Source organism: Monodelphis domestica, chromosome 3 (assembly GCF_027887165.1).
Source record: "Monodelphis domestica isolate mMonDom1 chromosome 3, mMonDom1.pri, whole genome shotgun sequence".
Classification (NCBI taxonomy): domain Eukaryota; kingdom Metazoa; phylum Chordata; class Mammalia; order Didelphimorphia; family Didelphidae; genus Monodelphis; species Monodelphis domestica.
In genome coordinates this window covers 425,423,441-425,445,000 of record NC_077229.1, presented here as the reverse complement: position 1 = coordinate 425,445,000, position 21,560 = coordinate 425,423,441, and the positions used below count along the sequence as shown (strand labels likewise).

Here is a 21,560-nt window from a genome sequence, read left to right as displayed (position 1 = left end):
GCCCATCTAGAATCTCAGCTCCTTTCCTAACTGGCCAGACAAAAATGATCTCTTCTTTCTTTGAATTGCTCCAGTTTGTACTCCAAAACATTCTCTAAGGATTTATCTACTGCCTTGCACTGTTAGTCATAGTTTTGTTTCTGAAAACAGTGCCTTTCTCATTTCCCAGCTAGTGGTTAACCTCCTAAAACTTCAAGCTTCCTCTCTTCTCAACTCCTGAGTTTCTCCATAGCCCATCCATCATTTTTTTTCACCCTGGAAGATCCCTACAATCCTTTCTTCTTATTGGTCAATTCCTCGAGAGATTATGGCTCATGCTTTTGTCTCATGCTTCATTTTTTTAATTTCATTTTAATTTTATTTGAAAGTTCCTCCTTCTACTCACACAAAATACACCTTCCTCTAACCTCTATATACATCATTCCACATTTTATTCTATGCAATTGTTGTCTCATGCTTTAGTTCCTAGCATGATGCTTTGAATGGAACATATACTTAAAACAAATGTGTTGAATTAATTAATTAGTGCTTTTATTTGCCACTTCACCAAAGTCAACAAATATTGTTTTGTTTTAAAGAGGACACCCATCATTTTGCCATAATACATTAATAGAAAGATAGATAGATATGTAAATTCCCATTTATATAAATCTATCAAAACACAAATGCATGTGTACAAATGTGACTATTTGTACAAATAAAAATAAATATATTGATGCAAATATAAATATTAATAGAAAGATATATAAAAGAATACACAAAGAAGTACCTCATTTATCTGGCATCATCAGGAAATAAGGTATTCCAATCAAATGAGTTATTAAAATGAATGAGGCTTATCCCTTTATACATTAAAAAATAATTCTTTAAACATTTTGGACAGAAATTCTTCTAAATTTTCCACAAATATCCGTCCTCCATGAATAAAATATACTGAATATAATTTGTCCTTTTTATTGTTTAGGATAATCACCATGAACAGCAATTATCATACTGAATTTTCACTCAGTGATCCCTCATTGCCCACTGAGGTGTATAAGACAGTACACTCATACACTAATAGCCCTAAAACACTGTGCTTTTGTGTTTGTGTCTATTTAAATTATTGTGCTATCTCCTCCTTCACTGTCTTCCCAAGGAGCCAGTAGTTATTATTCATTACTGTTGGTGCTCTTTAGTAGTAACTGCCAATTCTAAGCTGCTGTTTCTAAACTATTATCTATTATAAAACAAGAATTCTTAACCTGGGGTCCTCAAATTTTTTAAATAATTTTATTACGATATTTAATATAATTATTTTCCTTTGTAACATCTTCCTTCATTGTATTCATTTAAAAATATCATTCTAAGGAAAAAACATATAGGCTTCATTTGATTACCATAGAAGTTCATGATACAACACACAAAAAATCCATCACGTGACGAATTTCATGGAAAATAAAATTATGTCAGTGCTAACTCAGTACCCAAAGAATATAATGGAAAGTGTCCTGAACCATTACCCAATAGATAAATGGCCAACTATATGGAAATGAAATAAGTACCCATCAACTAGAAAGTGACTAAATAAATTATGGTATATGAATGTCATGGAATATTATTATGCTAAAAGAAATTTAAACCCTTCTTTAAGAAACCTGTAAAAAATTTGTATGAACTGATGTCAAATTAGGTGAACAAAATCAGAATAATTTATCCAGTGATTTCAATAATGTAAAGGAAAGACTGAAAAATTTCAGAATGCTGTTCATCATTGTGAGCTTTCATGACTTTAGAAGCCTAATGATGATAATGAAGCCAGCTTCCCACTACTTGGAAGAGAGGTAATAGACTAGAAGTCCAAAATGAGACATGTGATTTCAATGGGGCCATTGTGTGAATTACTTTTATATGATTATATTTGTCACAAGAAATAATTTAAGTGGGGGGAATATGAAGAAGAGAGTAAGTGGGTAATGATTATGGGGCAAAGAAAAAAGAAAAAAAGAAACCAGTGAAATATCTTTTTTTCTTTTTTTTTAAACCCTTACCTTCCATCTTGGAGTGGCAAAAGAGAGGTAAGGGCTAGGCAATGGGGATTAAGTGAGAAAGAGAGAGAAACAGACAGAGAGAGAGAGAGAGGGAGGGAGGGAGGGAGGAAGGGAAGAAGGGAGGAAGGGAGGGAGGGAGGGAGGAAGGAAGGAAGGAAGGAAGGAAGGAAGGAAGGAAGGAAGGAAGGAAGGAAGGAAGGAAGGAAGGAAGGAAGGAAGGAAGGAAGGAAGGAAGGAAGGAAGGTAATGTAATGGCAAATCATCCATCCCTGATCATCCCATTCTAAACTACTATCTTTTTCCCAATGGAAAATGAAAAGTGAAGGATAAGGTTGTCTCACCCATGACTACTCTGGAGTATGAAGCTGTTGAAAAATGTATAGGTTGTATAGGGAAATTTGTTCAGCTACTACAAGTTTTGGATTGTGTAAAATTATAAACTTCCTAAGAACCCATGGCCAATTCAGTTACATGGGAGGCCACAGTGGGAGGGAGAAGAAAATATTGAAGGGATTGGGATGGTCATGTTGGAAGAAAGCAAACAAATGGCCAGGAGAGTGGAGGAAGGGAAGATAGATAAGACCCCTCTTCCTTCCCACTGATTGATTGATCGCAAACTCCTTGGGGTCAAGCCATGATTCCCCTGGACTAATTACACAATCCTTACTTTGGAAACCACTGATCTAGACTGCTAAATGGATAGCGAATCCACCAAGTTAGTATACCAATAAATAAGTGAGACAGGCAATGGCAAGTTACCTCAGAATTGACTAGATGAGAAAGAATGCACAAGATTACATTAGGGAAATTGCATGATATTGAACCAGATGCTTTTGTTTAATTGCTTTTCTTCACTAAAAGGGAGGGCTTTATTGTTTTTATTTAATGTTTTATTTTTTTTCCAATTTCATGTAATAGCAATTTTTAACACACGGTTTCAGAAATTATGAGAATAGATCTATATTCAGACTCCATATCAAAGCATACTATTTTTTACTTTATTTTATTTGTGTGTTTTTATTTTGGGTTTGGTGTTTCATATGAATATTCTCTCATGATATTACTAATGAGGGAAAATATTTTGTATGACCATACATGTATAACCCAGATCATCTCAGTGACATGCAAGTGAAGGGTGAGAGATATTTGAATAATATAACACAATTTGTTCAGCTATTCCCCAGTTGATGAATATCCCCTCAGTTTTCAATTCTTTGCCACTGCAAAAAAGAGGTGCTTTTGTAAATATGTCCTTTTTTCCTTTTTTTTAATCTCTTTGGAATATTATAGACTTATAATAGTGGCATAGGATCAAGGAGTTGGAACAATTTTAAATCCCTTTGGGCATAGTTCCAAATTGCCCTTCAGAATGGTTATATCAGTTCACTACTCCACCAACAATGTATTAGTGTCCCAATTTTGCCACACACCCTCCAACATTTATCATTTTAATTTACTGTCTTATTAGCCAATTGGATGGGTATGAAGTGGTATCTCAGAGTTGTTTTAATTTACATTTTTCTAATCAATAGTGATTTGAAACATTTTTTCATATTTTATTTATTTGATTCCTTCATTTGGAAATTGCCTATTCACATCCTTTAGCCATTTGCCTAGTAGAGAATGACTTGTATTTATATAAATTTGACTTAGTTCTCTATATATTTGAAAAATGAGGCATTTGTCAGAGAAATTGCAATTAAAAAATTTTTCCCAGTTTGTTGCTTAAGGGTTCTATTTTGATTGGGAAGGAGGGTCAGAGAGACAGGCTCCACAAATAGCTTTCAATAAAAACAAAAATGAAAATTTGTCTCATATTTGCAGAGATAGAAGACCATGAGTGTAGAAGATTGCATACATTATCATACATGGTCCATGTGTTGTTCATTGTTTTTGCTGAACTGCTTTTTTTCTTATTTCTTTTTTACAAAGAGTAGCTCACTGGGTCAAGGAAAAGGAGTAAATGTTTTAGGAAATAAAGGTAGCATAAAAACAAAAGATATAAGTAAATTAAGATATAAAGCATTTATTAAAACATTTTTAATAAAAATAATTAGCATTTCTTCAGAAAAAGGAAAAAATGCATAATGCTTTAATAGTCCCAAGGTATTTCTCAGCATAAAAGTTCAATTTTTAAAGATACATTTAAACATGTAAATGCAAATAATATAAACAAACATATAAACACATGCTCTCATAGGAATACTTACAATATAACTATCTTAAAACACCAAACCCTACAACTAACACAAAGGGCAATGAAGATACTCACATGGGTAAAAAGAGACTGCATAATAATTCCAGTGATGACGTATGTCCAATAAGTGGTGTAAAGAACATTGCCAGGGATATACTAGAACCAGTTCAAATTGACTAATGTAAAATGGAGATTTGAACCCCAGACTTCAATTCCCAGAAGTCCTTTGAAGTTCCCATAATGCCCTATAATCTCCCCGAGTCCTCACCTGAGTGTGAGAACACAATGGGTATTTAAACTGATTGTACTGCCTACTTGCCCCCTCTCTCCCTGCTTCTGCTTCCAAGCATATGCGGCTCTCTACCTAGCAGGCAGGATATAGAGTAAGTGGTTGTGCCTAGGCACATGCTTTCTTATTTTGTATTTTCTTTATTTCTTAATCATTAATAAACCTCAAAAATATTATACTTTTAGCAGAGAAACTAATTTTAATGGCTACACTCATGAACACCAATGTTTTTAATTTTCAGTACAAGCATTCATACATCAGAAGTTGTTAACTACAGATCACAGCCTGATTTTTTTCTTTATTGCTCTAATCTGTATGCAATGAAATCAACAACTATTTATTGAATATCTACCATGAATGAAGATACTATACTAGATGCTCTCAGGGGTACAAAGAGATATTACAAGCTTTACCAACTCCGATTTTTAAAAGTAATAGACAGAAGTTAGAAAAACGTCCTAGTAACAGAGAGATGAAAATGAGAATATGACATAGTTCTGTAAAAAGAGTGCAGTTGACACTTTTGCTCTGAGCTGAGGATGGTAAGGAAAGCTATGGTCAGTAAAAGAAAATTTTTGCTTTTTTAGCTATATTGGGAGAAAAAGATAGATCAAAGAAAGGATAATATCTTTGAGGTAGATGGGCTGATGATAACTGATGAAGAGAGAGAGAGAGAGAGAGAGAGAGAGAGAGAGAGAGAGAGAGAGAGAGAGAGAGAGAGTCTATCTGAGGCCAAGAGCAAGGGACAAGCTAGAAACCTCTTTTAAAAGGACAAGCTAGAAACCTTTCCAATTAGATCGAATGAAGCAAGGATGTCCATTATCATCATTGCTATTCAATATTGTACTAAAAATGTTAGCCATAACAGTAAAAGATGTTGAAAAAATGTATTAAAACTATCATTCTTTGCACATGATATGATGATTTACTTAGAGAATCTTAGACAGTCATATAAAAAACTAATCAAAACAATTAACATCTACAGCAAAGTATTAGGGTATAAACTAAACCCACATAAATCATCAGCATTTCTAAATATTACCAACAAAATCCAGCAGGAAAAATAAAAATTCCATTAAAATAATGACAGAATATAAAATAATTGAGCATACCCTTCCAGCACACACATAGAAATCAAATGAATATAATTATAAAAGATTCTTTACACAAATAAAGGCAGCCCCAAACAATTGGAGAAACATTAATTGCTCATAGGTATGCTGAGTCAATATAATAAAAATGTCAATTCTATCTAAATGAATTTATTTATTCAGTACTATGCCAATCAAACTACCAAAGAATTGCTTTATTGAAAAAATAACAACAAAATTCATCTAAAACAATAAAAGATCAAGAATATCAAAAGAATCAATGAAAAAAAACATCAAGAACTTACTATTCAACAAAAACTGTTGGCAAAACCAGAAAAATAGTCTGGCAGAAACTAGACATAGATCAGTATTTACACCAAATACTAAGATAAGCTCCAAATGGATGCATATCATTTAGACATAAAAGGATCATTAGCAAATTAAAAGAACTTGAAAGAAATTATATGTCAGATCTACAGATAGGAGAAGAATTCTTGAACAAACCAGAGATGGAAAGGTTCATAGGAGGTTAAATGGAGAATTTTATTACATAAAATTCAAAAGTTTATGCACAAATAAAGCCAATTCAAACAAAATCAGAAGAAAAGAAATTAAGGGAGGGGAAAATTGTAGCAAATTTCTCTAATAAAGGTCTTATTTCTCAAATATGTAGAGAACTGAGCCAAATTTATAAAAATAAAAGGACATTCCCCAGGTGATAAATGGTAAAAGGAGATGAATAGGCAATTTTCAGAGGAATAAATCAAAGTTATCAATAGCCATATTTTTAAATGTTCTGAATCACTAATAAAACAAGTCTGACATACCACTTCATTTCCATCATATAGGCTAAACTGACAAAAAGGAAAAATTACAAATGCTGAGAGTGCTATTGGAAAACAGATATTTTAAAGTACTGTTGGTAAAGCTGTGAAATAGTTCATAAATATTATGGAAAACAATTTAGAACAACACCAACAAAACTATTAAACTGTGCATACTCTTTGATCCAATGGTATGGCTACTAGATCTATACATCAAAAAGATTAAAGAAGGGAGGGGGAATATCATAAATATAGATATATTTGTAACAACTCTTTTTCTGGTAGCAAAGCAGTAGAAACTGAGGGGATGCCCATCAATTGTAAAATGGCTGAACAAGTTATGGTATATGAATGTAATAGATACTGTTGTGCTGTAAGAAATGATGAATGGGATGGTTTCAAAAAGACTTGTATGAAATGATGTGAAGTAAAATGAGCAGCAGCAGAACAATTTATAAGATAAAATAAGCTTAGAAAGACTTAAGAACTCTGAAACACAATGACCAACCATAACTCCAAATGACTCATGATGAAACGTTTTGGGGGGGAGGGGAATGACTAATGCAGGAATTTGTTTTGCATGTCTATACATATTTGTAGTGAATTTTGTTTTTCTTACTTTCTCAATGAGTGGGAAAGAGAAGGAGGAAGGGAGGGAATTTAGACTCAAAATAAAATAAAATTGAATTAAAATTTAAAATTTAAAAGACTAGGTTATGCAAGATTCTACCTATTTCTATTTTTGGCAAAACTACCAGAAAAATGCAGCATATATCATTTATCTAGATTTTAAAGCTTAGGTTTTGATAAAGGATCTCATACTGTTCTTATAGAAATGGAGAAATAATAATTAGATGGAACTACAATTAAATGGAATAAGAATTTGCTTAATGGAAGGCCTTAATAAGTAGTTGTTAATGATTCAGTGCCAACATGGCAGAATGTCTCTAGTGGAGGACTCCATCTGTACATCACCCTGTGTTAACAATTTTATCAGTGGCTTAAATAAAGACATAAATGAAATATTTATCATATTTTCATATTATACAAAACTAGGAGGCATAGCTAACACAGTAGATGGAAGTCACAATAAAAGGGTCTTGACATGCTAAAGCATTGGGTTGAATAAAATAAGATGAAATTTCATAAGAATATACGAGAACTAAAAAATGAACTTCACCAGTCCAAGAAAAATGAGACATGTTGTTCTCATAATGATATTTGGGTGTTATTGGACTAGTTGGCAGTATGATGTGGCAGCCAAAAAAAGTTAAACGTATATCTAGGAATAAGGATAAACCTACTGTATTGTACTTTTTTCAGATCTTGATTTTAGTACTGTGTTCAGTTCTGCACATTATAGTTTAAGAAGGATATAAATTGTTGTCTGTCTTTTATTTTGTACCATCATGGGTAATATCTTGACTTATATAGGAACTGGATATAAATGAAGTGGAGTTGCCCAAAGTCATCAGCCTCACTTTCTTTCCAGAATCATCAAAGTCCAGTGACAAGGAAAAAGTTAGGACGACTGCTGATGGCTTGAGATGCAATGATTGGCCTTGATGTCTTCAATATCTGACCAAGATCCACTCCACAATATCTGCTTCAACCAACTTCATGGTCATTTGACCAAACAGTTCTCATCTTCCCAATTTGTTGGCCAGAGGAAGACCTTGAGTAAATGTTTCAGTTGAAGGAACTAGATGTGTTTAGCCTGAGAAGAGAAGACTCAGAGTGGACTTGGCATGTATCTTAAAGTATTTGAAAGATTGTCATACAAAGAAAAGATTATATTTGTTCTACTTGGACCCTGAGAGCAGAACCAGGAAAAAGGTTAGATTAAATTTCCTAAAGACATGCCCCAAAATAGAATCAGCTGCCATGAGATATAATGAGTTCCCCACTCCTTAGAAATCTTCAAGGAAAGTTTGGATGATCACTCATTGGATATAAATAGTAGAAATTACCTTTGTATATGGATTGTGCTAGACCATTGCCAAGATCCCTTCCAACTCTGAAATTCTGTGATTATAAGAAGACTCCCTTCTTGATCTCGAAGGCTTACAATCTAGTTGGGAAAGAAAAAAACATGCAAATTAAAGTACACGGAAATGGGTTTGCCACTGACTAAAATACCAAACTCAGTAAGCTTTGTTGCTAACACATAGATTTAAGACTGAAAAAGGAATATGACAAGGCTGTATATTTTCACCTTATTTACTTAATTTACATGCAGAGTATACCACATGAAATGCCTGGCTGAATGATTCAAAAGCCAGAATTAAGGTTACTGGTAGAAATAAGAATCTTAGTTATGCAGACAATACCACTCTGATAGCAAAAAGGAAAGAAGAATTAAGAAGCCTCTTATTAAGAGTGAAAAAGGAGAATGTAAAACTTGGCTTGAAACTTAATATCAAAAAACTAAGATCTTGGCAACTAATAAAAACCATCACTTCCTCACAAATAGATGGAGAACAAATGGAAACAGTGTCAGACTTTATATTCTTGGGTTCAAAGATCACTGTAGATGGCTATTACAACCATGAAATTAAAAGTCACATATTCCTTGAAAGGAAAACTATGGCAAAGCAGAGCTACCACCATACTGACAAAGGTCTGTATAAACAAAGCTATAGTTTTTCCAGTAGCAATGTATGTCTGTGAGTGTTGGACTATAAGAAAAACTGAATACTACAGAACTGATGCCTTCAAAGAGGTTCCAGAGAAGACTTTTGAGATTCCCTTGGGCATCAAGGAGATCAAGTCAGTCAATACTTAAAGAAATTAATTCAGACTATTCATTAGGACAAATACTGAAGCTGAAGCTGAAAAACTTTGGCCCCATAATGAGAAAATAGAACTCACTGGAAAAAAAAAAAACCTGGTATTGGGAAAGATTGAAAGCATAAGGAAAGAGGAATGACAGGATGAGATAGATAAATAGCATCATGGAAGCAGTGAATATTAACTTGGATAGGCTTCAACAGATAATGAAGGATAGAAGAGTCAGATATGACAATAAATAATTGAACAACAAAAAAAGAAGCATAAGAAAGACAAAAATGGTAAAGGCAGACGGAGAATAATATTCTTGCCTCTTTAGTTAACTTTTTATTTCAGCTTATTTTTATTTGTTTATTAAGTCAGAGAAAATCTTTGGTAAATCTATCCCTATTTATCATATTTTCAGATCATACAAAACTGGGAGAGGTAGCTAACGCAATCACAATAAAAAAATTTTTACATGCTAGAGTATTCAACTGAATCAAATAAGATAAAAGTTCATAGAGATACACTTGAGTACCAAAAAAAATCAATTAAATTAAATAATTTTATATAAGAAAGGGCTTTGATCAATATGCGAACAAAAAGAAAAGGTTAATTTAACCTGAGGTCACACTTTCTCTAATTAAGTTAGCTAGAGATAGTAAAATTGTGGCTAAACAGCTATCAGTATCAACCTGTTCTAATCATAAAAAGGTTTGAGCCACCATACCCTTCCAGACTGGAGCTGAGATGGTTCAGGTACCTTGAAGAGGTAGACCAAGAACTCCATGCAAGGACAACCCTTAGAAGAGACTGTGCCCAGCAGCTACTACAGGGCTTCTACCTACCCAGCACCCAGCTGAAACAACTAGAAATCAGCACAGAGATGTGACCAGACACTACAAGGAGATCACTAGGGACTATCAGAGCTCCTTGAGAACCATACAGAGACACTGAAGTCCTACAGAAAACATATAAGTTGTCCCTTATGCTACAGCCAATATCCAAAAGGATTTTCTCCTCCTGTTTTATCCCATTCACTCTCCCATCTCCACACCCCACCACAGCGACATGGGTTAGACCAGACTTTCCCTAAAGGTCAATAAAGTCAGAATTTGATTGGCCTAAAGATGGAACAAAAGTCAAACTGTGAGGTCAGTGCTCTTCACACTTGTTTAATGTGCTAAGTAAAAAGCGACCAGATTGCTAATTAGATGCATCTCCCTTTGGAAAAATCCACTAAATCTGAAGGTCACTGTCTTCACATAGGTGGATCTTTTATACACTTAAAAGTTAACTGAAAGCCATGCCATTTTAATAAGAGGTAACCAAGAAAATATATGAGAGGAACATGTTGATCCTTGCCTTCTTTGTAGGTCAATCAAATCCATTTGTTGCCTTTTACAGAAAAATCTAGCCTAAAATATTATGGGAGGTACTGGGGAATCTTGGTAAATATGAGTCTTTTCATATTATTCTATGCATATCCCCTCATGTAATCATGATGAATGATTCCTTATGCATATTCTCTCACCCCATTGATGGAGTGTATATTTGTGGAAGAGTTTGCCCTTGGTTTACAAGACAATGTTCTATAGTAATTTGGATTTCTTTTAATAAGCTATTTCATTAATGCCTCTACTTTAAACAAATTGTGTCCTTAAGCCAAGTAGAGAAAAAATAAAGATACTTATGGAGATTCATAAGCTACATTTTTGTTGTTAACTTTTTTTAAAAAATCTTCAGTTCCAGGAAATCTCAAGGAAGAAGTCACCATGACTTGGGTGATCATGGAAGACTTCATGTAATGGGAAATATATAAAGTAGGCCTCAAAGGATAAAGAAGGGGTAGCAAGCTGGCTGAGTAAATAGAGAGCCAGGCCTGGAGATGAGAGGTAATGGGTTCAAATCTAATTTTATATACTCCCTAACTATGTACCCCTGAGCAAGTCACTTAACTTCAGTTGCCTAGCCCTTACTGCTCTTTTACCTTGGAACTGATATTTAGTTTTGATTCTAAGATAGAAGGTAAGGTTTGTTTGTTTGTTTGTTTGTTTGTTTGTTTGTTTGTTTGTTTGTTTGTTTGTTTGTTTTTTAAAGAAAGAAGACAGGTAGAAGAAAGAGGGAGTTCATTCCAAAAAGGGAGGATGGTATATATCAGTTTGGTAATTTACCATCTCATTTTGAAGTCTGGAATGAATGACTACAATAGAAAAATTAAGGTTTTATTAGCTCCTAAAAGTTTCCTAATGTTGTTCAGCTCCCTGGCTCCCTCATTCACTAATCACTATAAAAAATAATTTGAGAGTATTAAGAAGCACTTTGTTGCTTTGAGATAAATATTTAATCCTGAGGTTCTTTCTCTACTTTATTTATTTTCTAGATTCTAGACAGTAGTATATAGACATACCACTTAACAGCACCAACACTTGAAAGACTAAGTAAGATTGCCATTCCCTGGTTCCATTTCTTCTACACTAGGAGTCAGGAGGAAGTCTAACCCATCTATCTGAAGAACTGGGTGTGTCTGTCTATATTTTCATTTGCCATGTTGTCAGACAGCTACCAGTTCAATAAAAGGATTGAACCTGAGAGTCTTACTTCCAACCAAAGAAAAGAGATGCTTGATAATTTACAGATTGACTGGTTAGCATTGATTCAGGGAAACCTCACCTACTATGACCTAATTTTTTTTTCAAATAAATAAAAGTGAAACATTTCTATCAGAAGATGAGTAAATGGAAAGAAATGGGATGGTGACCTGGAGACTAGAAAAGTAGAGCTCAGAAATTCTTTGGATCTCTGCCCAATACTGCCATAGTTGTATTGTAAGACATTAAGCAATGATCTCAGTATCTCAGTTTCTTCAGCTGTAAAGTGAGAAGAATGAGATTTTTCACCTATCTACTTCATGGGATTAATTTGTCATTGGTAAAAACCAAGCCTCAAACCAAGACTTCAAGGCTCCTAAATTCTAGTTCAGTGATTTTTCCAATATCACATACTGCCTCTCCCCTCTAAAGTGTAGGGAAAAAATTCTAATCTGACTCTATTTTTCACAAACTCTGTAGGAGCTGAGGATTAATATAATAATTTGTGTATGGGGGAGGGATTTACCATCACCCCCAATCTACTTAGCTCTGATGCCTTTATCAGAGAATACATTTCAATTGAATCAATCAAACAAATGTGAACTAAATAAGAAAAAAGTATTTCAGCTAGGTGCAATAAGAAATCATTTCAAATCGGTTGTTGTACTTGATCACATCTGTAGGATTTGTGTTAATCCAGGATGCCAGTTAGGAACTGAAAGAGTCTAGTCAGTGTCACTAAAATTCCCTGATTCCAGAATTAGATGTAGGACACACAGGACATGACAAAAATTTTAAGCCAGTTAGAAGAGACATCATGTCTGATTTTATTTTGCTTCATTCGATTGTGTTCAGGGAGTTTTGATACTCTCATGCCAACTGTGTCCCACTTCTCACTTAGAGCAGGGCATTCATCTCTGCCATTGAGGAGAGAGTCCCATATCAACTGTAACCGTGAAAACGTGGTTTGCCAAGACTGTGAATTGCCAAAGCAGTAAAGGTTTTGGCCAAACTGTAAAGATAATTTTTAGTGTCTTGATTTAAAAATCTAAAATTAAGTGGTCACCATGGGAAAATTCCCAAATATGAAATACCCAAGTCAGCTGGGTTTTTATGGAGATTTTAATTAATATAAATGAAGGAATTAAGGGAAGGAGAGAGAGAGAGAAAGAGAAAATATTAGAAAGGGCCTAGGCCAAATGGCCTAGGCCTGAGCCTAAGGGAGAGCGAGTCAGTCTTTATCACTCACCACAAGATCGTCTTCAAGCAAGCTCCAAACCTCTGAACTCCAACTCCAACTAACTTCCAATCCAAAAAACTCCCCTCAAGAAGTCCCTTCCTGGACTTCTGGTCAAGATGGCAGCTTAGAGAAAGCTAAAATTCAGAGTTCCAGAAACCCTTCCTTACCAATCTCAAACTGAATGCTCCTAGGGCACCGGAATTCAAAACAAACAACAGAATAGACCCCGGGAACACTCCTCCTGGACCTGGATCAAAAGGTACGGCCCCCCAAAAGTCAGGACCCGAGATCACTTGGATATAAGGGGTAGGCAGAAGGAAGGTCCCAGGACCCATCCCCCCCAACCCAGAGTGCTGAATCCGAGGCAGCAGCAGGAACCTCAGGGCAGGCAAAAGGGCCTCCGGAGCCGGCTATTCTAAAGGCTGCATCCTGAAAACAACCTGAGCCAGTCGAGGGGGCACCCAGACAGCAGGGAAACAGAGAGAGATGGGGGGAGCCTGTAGCCCCCTGACCAGATCCTTCCATCTGAGTCTCACCGAAGGTCCCTGCCTCAGGGAATACTCAGTCTGAGGTTAATCCTATCACCAGCCCTTGGAGCTCCAGGAAGCCACGGCCCCTCCCTCTCAGAGTTCAGGCTCCTCTGGCCAGCAAAGGCATTGAAATACATCTGAGAGTGTCAATCCAGGCGGAGAGCATAGAAGTAAGGCAACAGAGAAGCATCGGGAAGGAACTGAGGAGGGTAGTAACACCAAAACACTGAAACACCAGCAATTCCGGGCTTCCTGGGGAAGACAGACAATTTGCCTGGGGCTAAAGCCACTGAATACCAGACAGATAACAGAAAAGTCAGCCCCCCTCACTCAGATAGAGATGACAAACAGCACAGAAGCAAAAAAGCCTCAAAACAACAGGAAAAACAAGAAGGGGGCAACTTTGGACACATTTTATGGAGCAAAAATACAAAATACAGAGGAGATAGAAGAGGAAACACAAGCAAATGCGCCAAATCCTTCCAAAAGAAATGGAAACTCTCCACAAACTTTTGAAGAATTTGAATCGAAAATGATCAAAAAGATGGAAGCCTTCTGGGAGGAAAAGTGGGAATTAATGCAAAAGAATTTCACACAACTACAAAACCTGTTTGACCAAACTGAAAAGGAAAACCAGCCTTTAAAGGTCAGAATTAGGCAACTGGAAGACAACGAGCAGGTAAAAGAGCAAGAATCAATAAAGCAAAGCCAAAAGATCAAGAAATTAGAAGAGAACATAAAATATCTCACTGACAAGGTGACAGACTTAGAAAATAGAGGAAGAAGAGATAATTTAAGAATAATTGGACTACCAGAAAAGCCAGAAATAAACCGCAAACTCGACATCGTAATACAAGATATAATCAAAGAAAATTGCCCAGAGATTCTAGAACAAGGGGGCAATACAGCCATTGAAAGAGCTCACTGAACACCCTCTACACTAAATCCCCAAAAGACAACTCCCAGGAATGTAATTGCCAAATTCCAAAGCTTTAAAGCAAAAGAAAAAATCCTACAAGAAGCCAGAAAAAGACAATTTAGATATAAAGGAATGCCAATTAGGGTCACACAAGACCTTGCAAGTTCCACTCTGAATGATCGTAAGGCATAGGGGGCAGCTGGGTAGCTCAGTGGAGTAAGAGCCAGTCCTAGAGATGGGAGGTCCTAGGTTCAAATCTGGCCTCAGCCACTTCCTAGCTGTGTGACCCTGGGCAAGTCACTTGACCCCCATTGCCTAGCCCTTACCACTCAGTATTGACTCCAAGACGGAAGGTAAGGGTTTAAAAAAAAAAATGATCGTAAGGCATAGAACATGATTTTCAGAAAGGCAAGAGAGCTGGGTCTTCAACCAAGAATCAGCTATCCAGCAAAACTGACTATATACTTCCAAGAGAAAGTATGGGCATTCAACAAAATAGAAGATTTCCAACTTTTTGCAAAGAAAAGACCAGAGCTCTGTGGAAAGTTCGATATCGAAAAACAAAGAGCATGGAATACCTGAAATGGTAAATATGATGGAAAGGGAAAAGGAGAAAATTGTTATCTTTTCATTATTCAAACTCTCTTCTATAAGGACTACATTTATATCAATCTATATATGTTAATATATGGAAAATGTAATGTGTAAATAGGGGGAAAAGAAAAATCAAATAGAATAATCTTTCTCACACAAAGATTCACACGGGAAGGGGAGGAGAAGATAATGATCATTGTTTCCAATGAATAATGTTTGTAAATAACCAAATAAAATAATGTTTAAAAAGTAAAAAAAAAAAAAGAAATTGAAAAAAAATAAGTCCCTTCCTTTTAAAGAAATTTTTTCTTATGTCACCTCCCCTAAATTTTCATGTCTACCAATCACAGTAGACACTTTTTTTCAGGACTGCCCATTCTTAGTTCTCATCTTCTTTTGTTCTCACCTTCTCTGGTTAGGTTAAATCCTCTGAGTACTTCACACCTCTTTGTTAAGCTCTTTTAAGTTGCTTGACCTTTTAGGTACTAATTTAACCTTTATAGGTACTTAGCACCCTTTTGTATTAGATCTAAAAATAGACCTAACTTAAGGTTCTAGCTTTACTATAAGTATGAGTTGGGGACTTTTCATTGTTCAAACAGGAGTTTGCAACTTTATCTTCCCCTAAGGCACTGTCTGAGTAGGGTGGAGTAACTTTAAAAGTTCTCAATACATTCCTGATCAAATACCCCCATTGTTAAAAATGGGAAATAGCTTAATCAAATCTTCTGAAGTAGAGTCTGAGCAATTTTAAGATTCACACAACAGACTTTGGGACTGGGGTTACACTAATGAATGAGACTGAATAATTGAGCATCTAATGACTTACTTTTAAGGTAAGGTGACTTGATTGAAGTAATATCAAAAAAACCCACCCTTATAAGAGCAATAAAAAGTCAAAAGTCAAAATCTATAAAGATTTTGAAAAATCTATAAAGTAAAAAGTCAAAATCTATAAAGATTCTATTAATCACAGAAATAATTCTCATTTGATTTTTTAAATCTAGATATTTCTAAATATAAATAAATAAAAAACCCAGTTGTAATGGACAAATATAACACATTTGTCTTTGTTTCATCTCAACAAAGACAATTGTTAAATATCTTCTGATAGCATGTTGAAATATTATTACATTATCTATGGGTAAAACTTATCAAACAAAGCAATACAAATTTAATGACTAACCTCAATACCCTAAGAGGCAGCTAGGTAAAGCAGTGCATATATTGCCTACCTTGAAATCATGTAGAGCTTCATTTTAATCCTCCCTAAGGTGGCAACATTAGGCTAACCTGGCAACATTAGGCTAGTTACTGAAACTATCTCAGCCTCAGTTTTTTAATCTGTATTTTTTAAAAAATCACCTCCTTCATGAAGTCGTGAGAACCAAATAACATGTTAAACACTTTGGAAACCTAAAAGCTCTATAAAAATCCTATTGACTATCATAATTTTAATTATTACTATTTAAAATTTTCTACCATAGCTGTTATAAATAAAAAATATCAATCTAAATCACAAAAAATGCCAATAGCAATATAATCAATAATGCCAAATTTCAGTTGACAAATCATTTAATAACCTAAAAGTTATTATGAATAGTTATTATAAGCAAGCAAAATAATAACACAAACATTTCTAAAATTAAAAGCTTTATTTGAATGTAGTTTTAAATCTAAAACAACATAAATGGGGCCACTAATGCACTGTCATTAGAACTCTGAACTGATCCAACCATTTTGGAGAACAATCTGGATTTATGTCCAAAGAGTTATAAAACTGTGTATACCTACAGATCCAGCAATGATTTATTTCCTAAGCTAATCATGAAAGAAAGGAAAGAATCTCTATGTTCTAAAATATTTCTCACAGCTCTCTTTGTGGTGACAAAGAACTGGAAATTGAGGGGATGCCCATCAATTGGGAAATGGGAAAACAAGTTGTGGCATATGATTATGATGGAATCTACTTCACTGTTAAAAATGATGAGTAGTTAAATTTTTTTAAAAAAATCATGAGAAGACCTACTTGAAATTATGAAGAGTGAAATGAGCAGAACCAAAATAGCATTATACATAGCAACAGAAATATTGTTTGAAGAATTATTTATGTATATTCACCTTCAGAAAAACAACTGAAAAATAAAATAAGCAAGACATAGTTTTATGAGTGAGTTCGTCAGCAGCAAGACAGACAGAATGGCCCATTGTTCCTTTGGGTTCAGTAACCAGGTAGGTGGCAAGGCCTAGGAGTCAAGTTGGGGAATTGGCTGGTTAAATGATACTGTTCATCCTTCATTGTCAGAGGACCAGTGACATCATGAGTGATATAGCTACAAAATTAATATTTGAATAGTCTATCTCCAAAGAAAGAAATGATAAATACAAAAATGAAAGACTTAACTCATATATACATATTTTTGTCAAATCTTGCCTTCTATGATGTAGTAAAGCAGTGGGGGAGGAAAGGAGATAACTGGGAATTTTAATGTAATCAACAAAATAATTAATTTTTAAAAGTTAAAAAAACCTGCTTATCATTTCTCATGGCACAACAATATTCCATTATACAGCTATAATTTTCTATCAGGTTTTCTCTGACTAGAAGTTGAGGGAATAGTAAACAAAGTAAAACAACAATCAAGGCAAATCTTATTTAAAGAAAAAGAGTTCCCTCTCACAAAACCATGGACTCCAGGTGAGTTCTTTCCCCTCTCCCTTTTCCTTATCCATTCAATCTCTCTCCCAACACCAAAAAAAAATGAATAATGTCTCCTGAGGAAATTCACCACAAGACTTGGAGGATGAAGATTCCATCCAAGCAGAATCATCCTGCCAGTTCCTAAAAAAATTTCAATTCTTAAAAGTACTAATGAGCAAGAAACTGGAGCCCTTTATCAGCTACTGAAGTACTCTCAGGTTGAGTTCAGCCTTCCCTGGAATCAGAAGAAAATCTTCTCTTTGAACCTGAAGCAGGTGACAGATTACTTAAAGTTGAAGAGAACAGAGATTCATCTGTTTCAATAATATTCATAGGACCAGAGGTCAGCAGGTATCATAATAAATAACCATGGTAAGAGGGAGTCTTGAGTTGGGTCATTGGAGCTATAACAGAAGACAAATAATGTCTCCCTACCTGCAGGGGAAAAAAATAGACCTGTTCTTCTCCAACAAGGAAATCCATATCCATGTCTCCCCACATCCATTTCTAATGCCCACACCAAGAGCAATGCAAAATTGGAAATGGAATCAAGAAAAAATGTGAGGAAGGTACCAAGTGGAGAGTAGCTATAGATAGCCACTAGATATAACATGGAAGAATCATGCCTGGCAAGCCCTGCTGGAAGCAGGAGGGAAAGGAACCCAGTATAGGCATGTAGGATGCCCACAAGATATCCTAAACTAAATGTCCAAAACAGAACTTACTACCTTTTCCTCTAAACTCTCCTTCCTTTCTATCTCCCCTATTATTGTAGAGGACACTTTTCCTCTCAGTTCTTCAGGCTGGCAACCTAGGAGTCATCCTGGATTCCTCACTATCTCTCATCCCTATATCCAAGCTATTAACAAGACTTGGTGATTTCACCTTTGGAGCATCTCTCCAAAATGCCCCCTTCTCTCCTCCCACAGTGGTTCCTCATCAGATCACACCTGATTTATTGCAGAAGCCTCAAATCTCTTCCCACTCGAAGCCATCCATCATTCAGCCATTAAAGTGATTTTCCTTAAGTCACCACAAAAAGAACTGCTATAAAAATATTGGAATATACCTATAGACTTTCCCAAAAAGATACTGAAACCATTGGAAAAGATCCTTCAAAGTACTTTGGAATCTCAAGGCAAGTGTAGAATGTTGGGTAAGGTGTTCTGGAAGAGCAGGAAAATGCAATGTTGATCCAGTGTGAGAGCTATCTGTGGATATAATGGCTTCCAAGGTCCCTAGCAAGAAGCATGGAGAGTAGCTTGAGCATGACCAGTGTTAAATCTTCGATGTTGGTACACATAGATTTCTTGTCTTTAGAAAGGAATCCAGAAAATATAAGCAACATTCTAATAGTGACTAACCATTTTACCCAATATTTATAGGGCAACCTAGACCAGAATCAGAAGTCTTCCAATTTAGAGAAAATGTTTCTCAGCCAGGATCCACTCTGATCAATAGCAATATTAAGAAAGCAGTTTATCCAGAGAAGTGTATGACCTGGCAGTAAATAAGAAATCTAGAACCATACCTTATCAACACCAAGGAACTTCCTAACAAGACAGCCTTACTCATAGTTTATTAAATATGATAATAAGATTGAGATCAGAAAAGAATTTTTAGTAGAACCAGCTAGGAATTGGAATTTCTAGATTTCAGATGCCACTAAGATTGATACCTGAGGATTCATCCTGTATTTGATGCTTAGAAAAGAATGTCAATTGTTCTTTGATCTAAGTTTTTGGGTATCAAAGGATGGATAAGATCTGTGATCCTTCTAAGGAATGTGTCAAATTACTAACAAAATAGTTTTAAAAGTTCTATTTATGTCTAAAGAAAAGCACTAAGAAGAAATATGTTGCTCAAGTTCAAGGTCAAGAGACTTCTGTTAAACCAACTTGGTATCGCTAGAAAACACAAGATTGATGATCAATATATAGTCACATCAGAGAGATACAAATCTAGGAAGGTTAAAAGTCAACAAAATAATCTTGAAAATTGTCTGGGACCTTACAAAGATAATGCATCACAACCACTAGTTGATCATAAGGGAATGGGCAAAACCACTCAAGGTCAAAAACCTAAGAAATAAAAGAAAATCAAACAGATCTGAAAAAGATCCCATACTATATTTATAGTCAGACACCCAGTTCCATAGAGAAATGCAGTGTGGAGGTTGCTTCATTCAGGACTCTGATATGAGCACATCATTAGGGAATTTGGAATGATACCAGAGATACCTTGACTTATAAGAAACAGCTGCTTTGACAGAAGATAGATGCTAAATAGAGAGACAGCTAATTTCATGCCTGCCACATGACCATTAAAAGCTTCAGGGAGGCAGGAGTTGCATATGGTACCTCCACTCTTAGGAGCATCAGACTATTTGATTAGGCCTCAAGCATCCAAAGGCCAATACACCCTCAAACAGTCCCCCCCCCCCAATAAATAATAGAGCATACAAAGGTGGCAATTAATCAGAGCATTCCTGGAATACTCTGTCAAGCACTAGGTAAATATAAGATGACCCAAGGGTGATTAGAGGCAGTATGGTTCAGAGGAATGGTGATTGGATAGGACCTGAATTGACATCCTAACTCTGCCAGTCACCGCCTGTTTGATATTAGTCAAATCACTTAATTTCTATGGGTCTCAGTTTCCTCATCTATAATGTGAAGAAGTTGGAACATTTGATCTTGTGGTCACTTTAAGGTTTGGATCTGTGATTTTAATGTGCAAGAATGTCATCTACATAATATGTAGATACCTACTGACACTGAGTAGCATACTGAATTCTGGAGAGAATTATAAGAATGTGATGGAGTGGAAACACTATATGATTTACTCTACCTGAATTTACTATAAATGAATACTATACATGATGTAGTACATTCTATATGCAAATAATGCACATGGTCTCTGGTATAATTTGCAGACACTTCAAATTTCTGGATGCAGAGGAAAAATGTAGCTAGCCCTCTTTACAAAGGCAGATGAATTCTAAAGAGTATTACAATTCAATAAGAATTGTGTAAGGAGACCTAAGGCTCAGAAAGAGATAATACTGGCTTTGAATATAAAGTACAACAAAAAGGGGTTGGGGTTTGGGGGGGTTTAGATGCATTAGAGACAAGAGAAGCACCAAAAAATGGATGGATGCACTTGAATGAGAGGCAACAATGGACAGTAGTAAGACAGCTGAAGTTCTGCTTCTGCATTCTCTCCTGAGAAAAATAATCTTTGTCCAGGGAAGAAGAAAATAATTGACATAAGATGGAAACCTCAAATAAGTGAGGAAATGATCAGTGTCTAGCTGCTTTCATTATGTTCTACAAACCATTGCATCCCACAAACTACACCCTATGCTGCTGATAGAATGAATATGTGTGAGTGAGTAGTGAGTATTAATAACCTGTGAAAGATCGCGAAAGGAAAAAGAAAAATCATGGAGGATGGGAGAGTTACACCAAGAAAGGAGAAAGGTGAATATCCCAGTTTTCAAAATAGGGAAGAAGATAGAGTCAGCAATCTATATAGTGGAGGGACTTGACTTCCATTCCTGGTAATATTCTAGGGCACATTATTAAGAGGATGATTTGCAAACATTTAGAAAAAGAGGCAGTGATTACTTAAAGTCAGCATGAATTCAGCAGGAACAATCTAAGCCAGTCTAAACTTATTTATTTTTTATAGGACAAGTATGCTGGTAAATCAGAGCAATTTAGAAAAAAAAAAGTCTTTCTTACTTGATGAACAAGGTAGAAAGAAATGAGCTAGACCAA

General features: G+C 35.4%; 1 long non-coding RNA gene across 3 annotated transcripts in view; it reads right to left on the bottom strand.

The window, feature by feature from the left end:
* LOC103094857 (uncharacterized) overlaps positions 1-21,560 on the bottom strand; it is a 250,678-nt gene that overhangs the window by 116,251 nt on the left and 112,867 nt on the right. For all 3 annotated transcript variants that reach the window (XR_008917839.1, XR_008917841.1, XR_008917840.1), the window contains exon 2: positions 8,402-8,502. This is a non-coding gene — a long non-coding RNA (uncharacterized LOC103094857). The remainder of the gene's footprint in view (positions 1-8,401; positions 8,503-21,560) is intronic.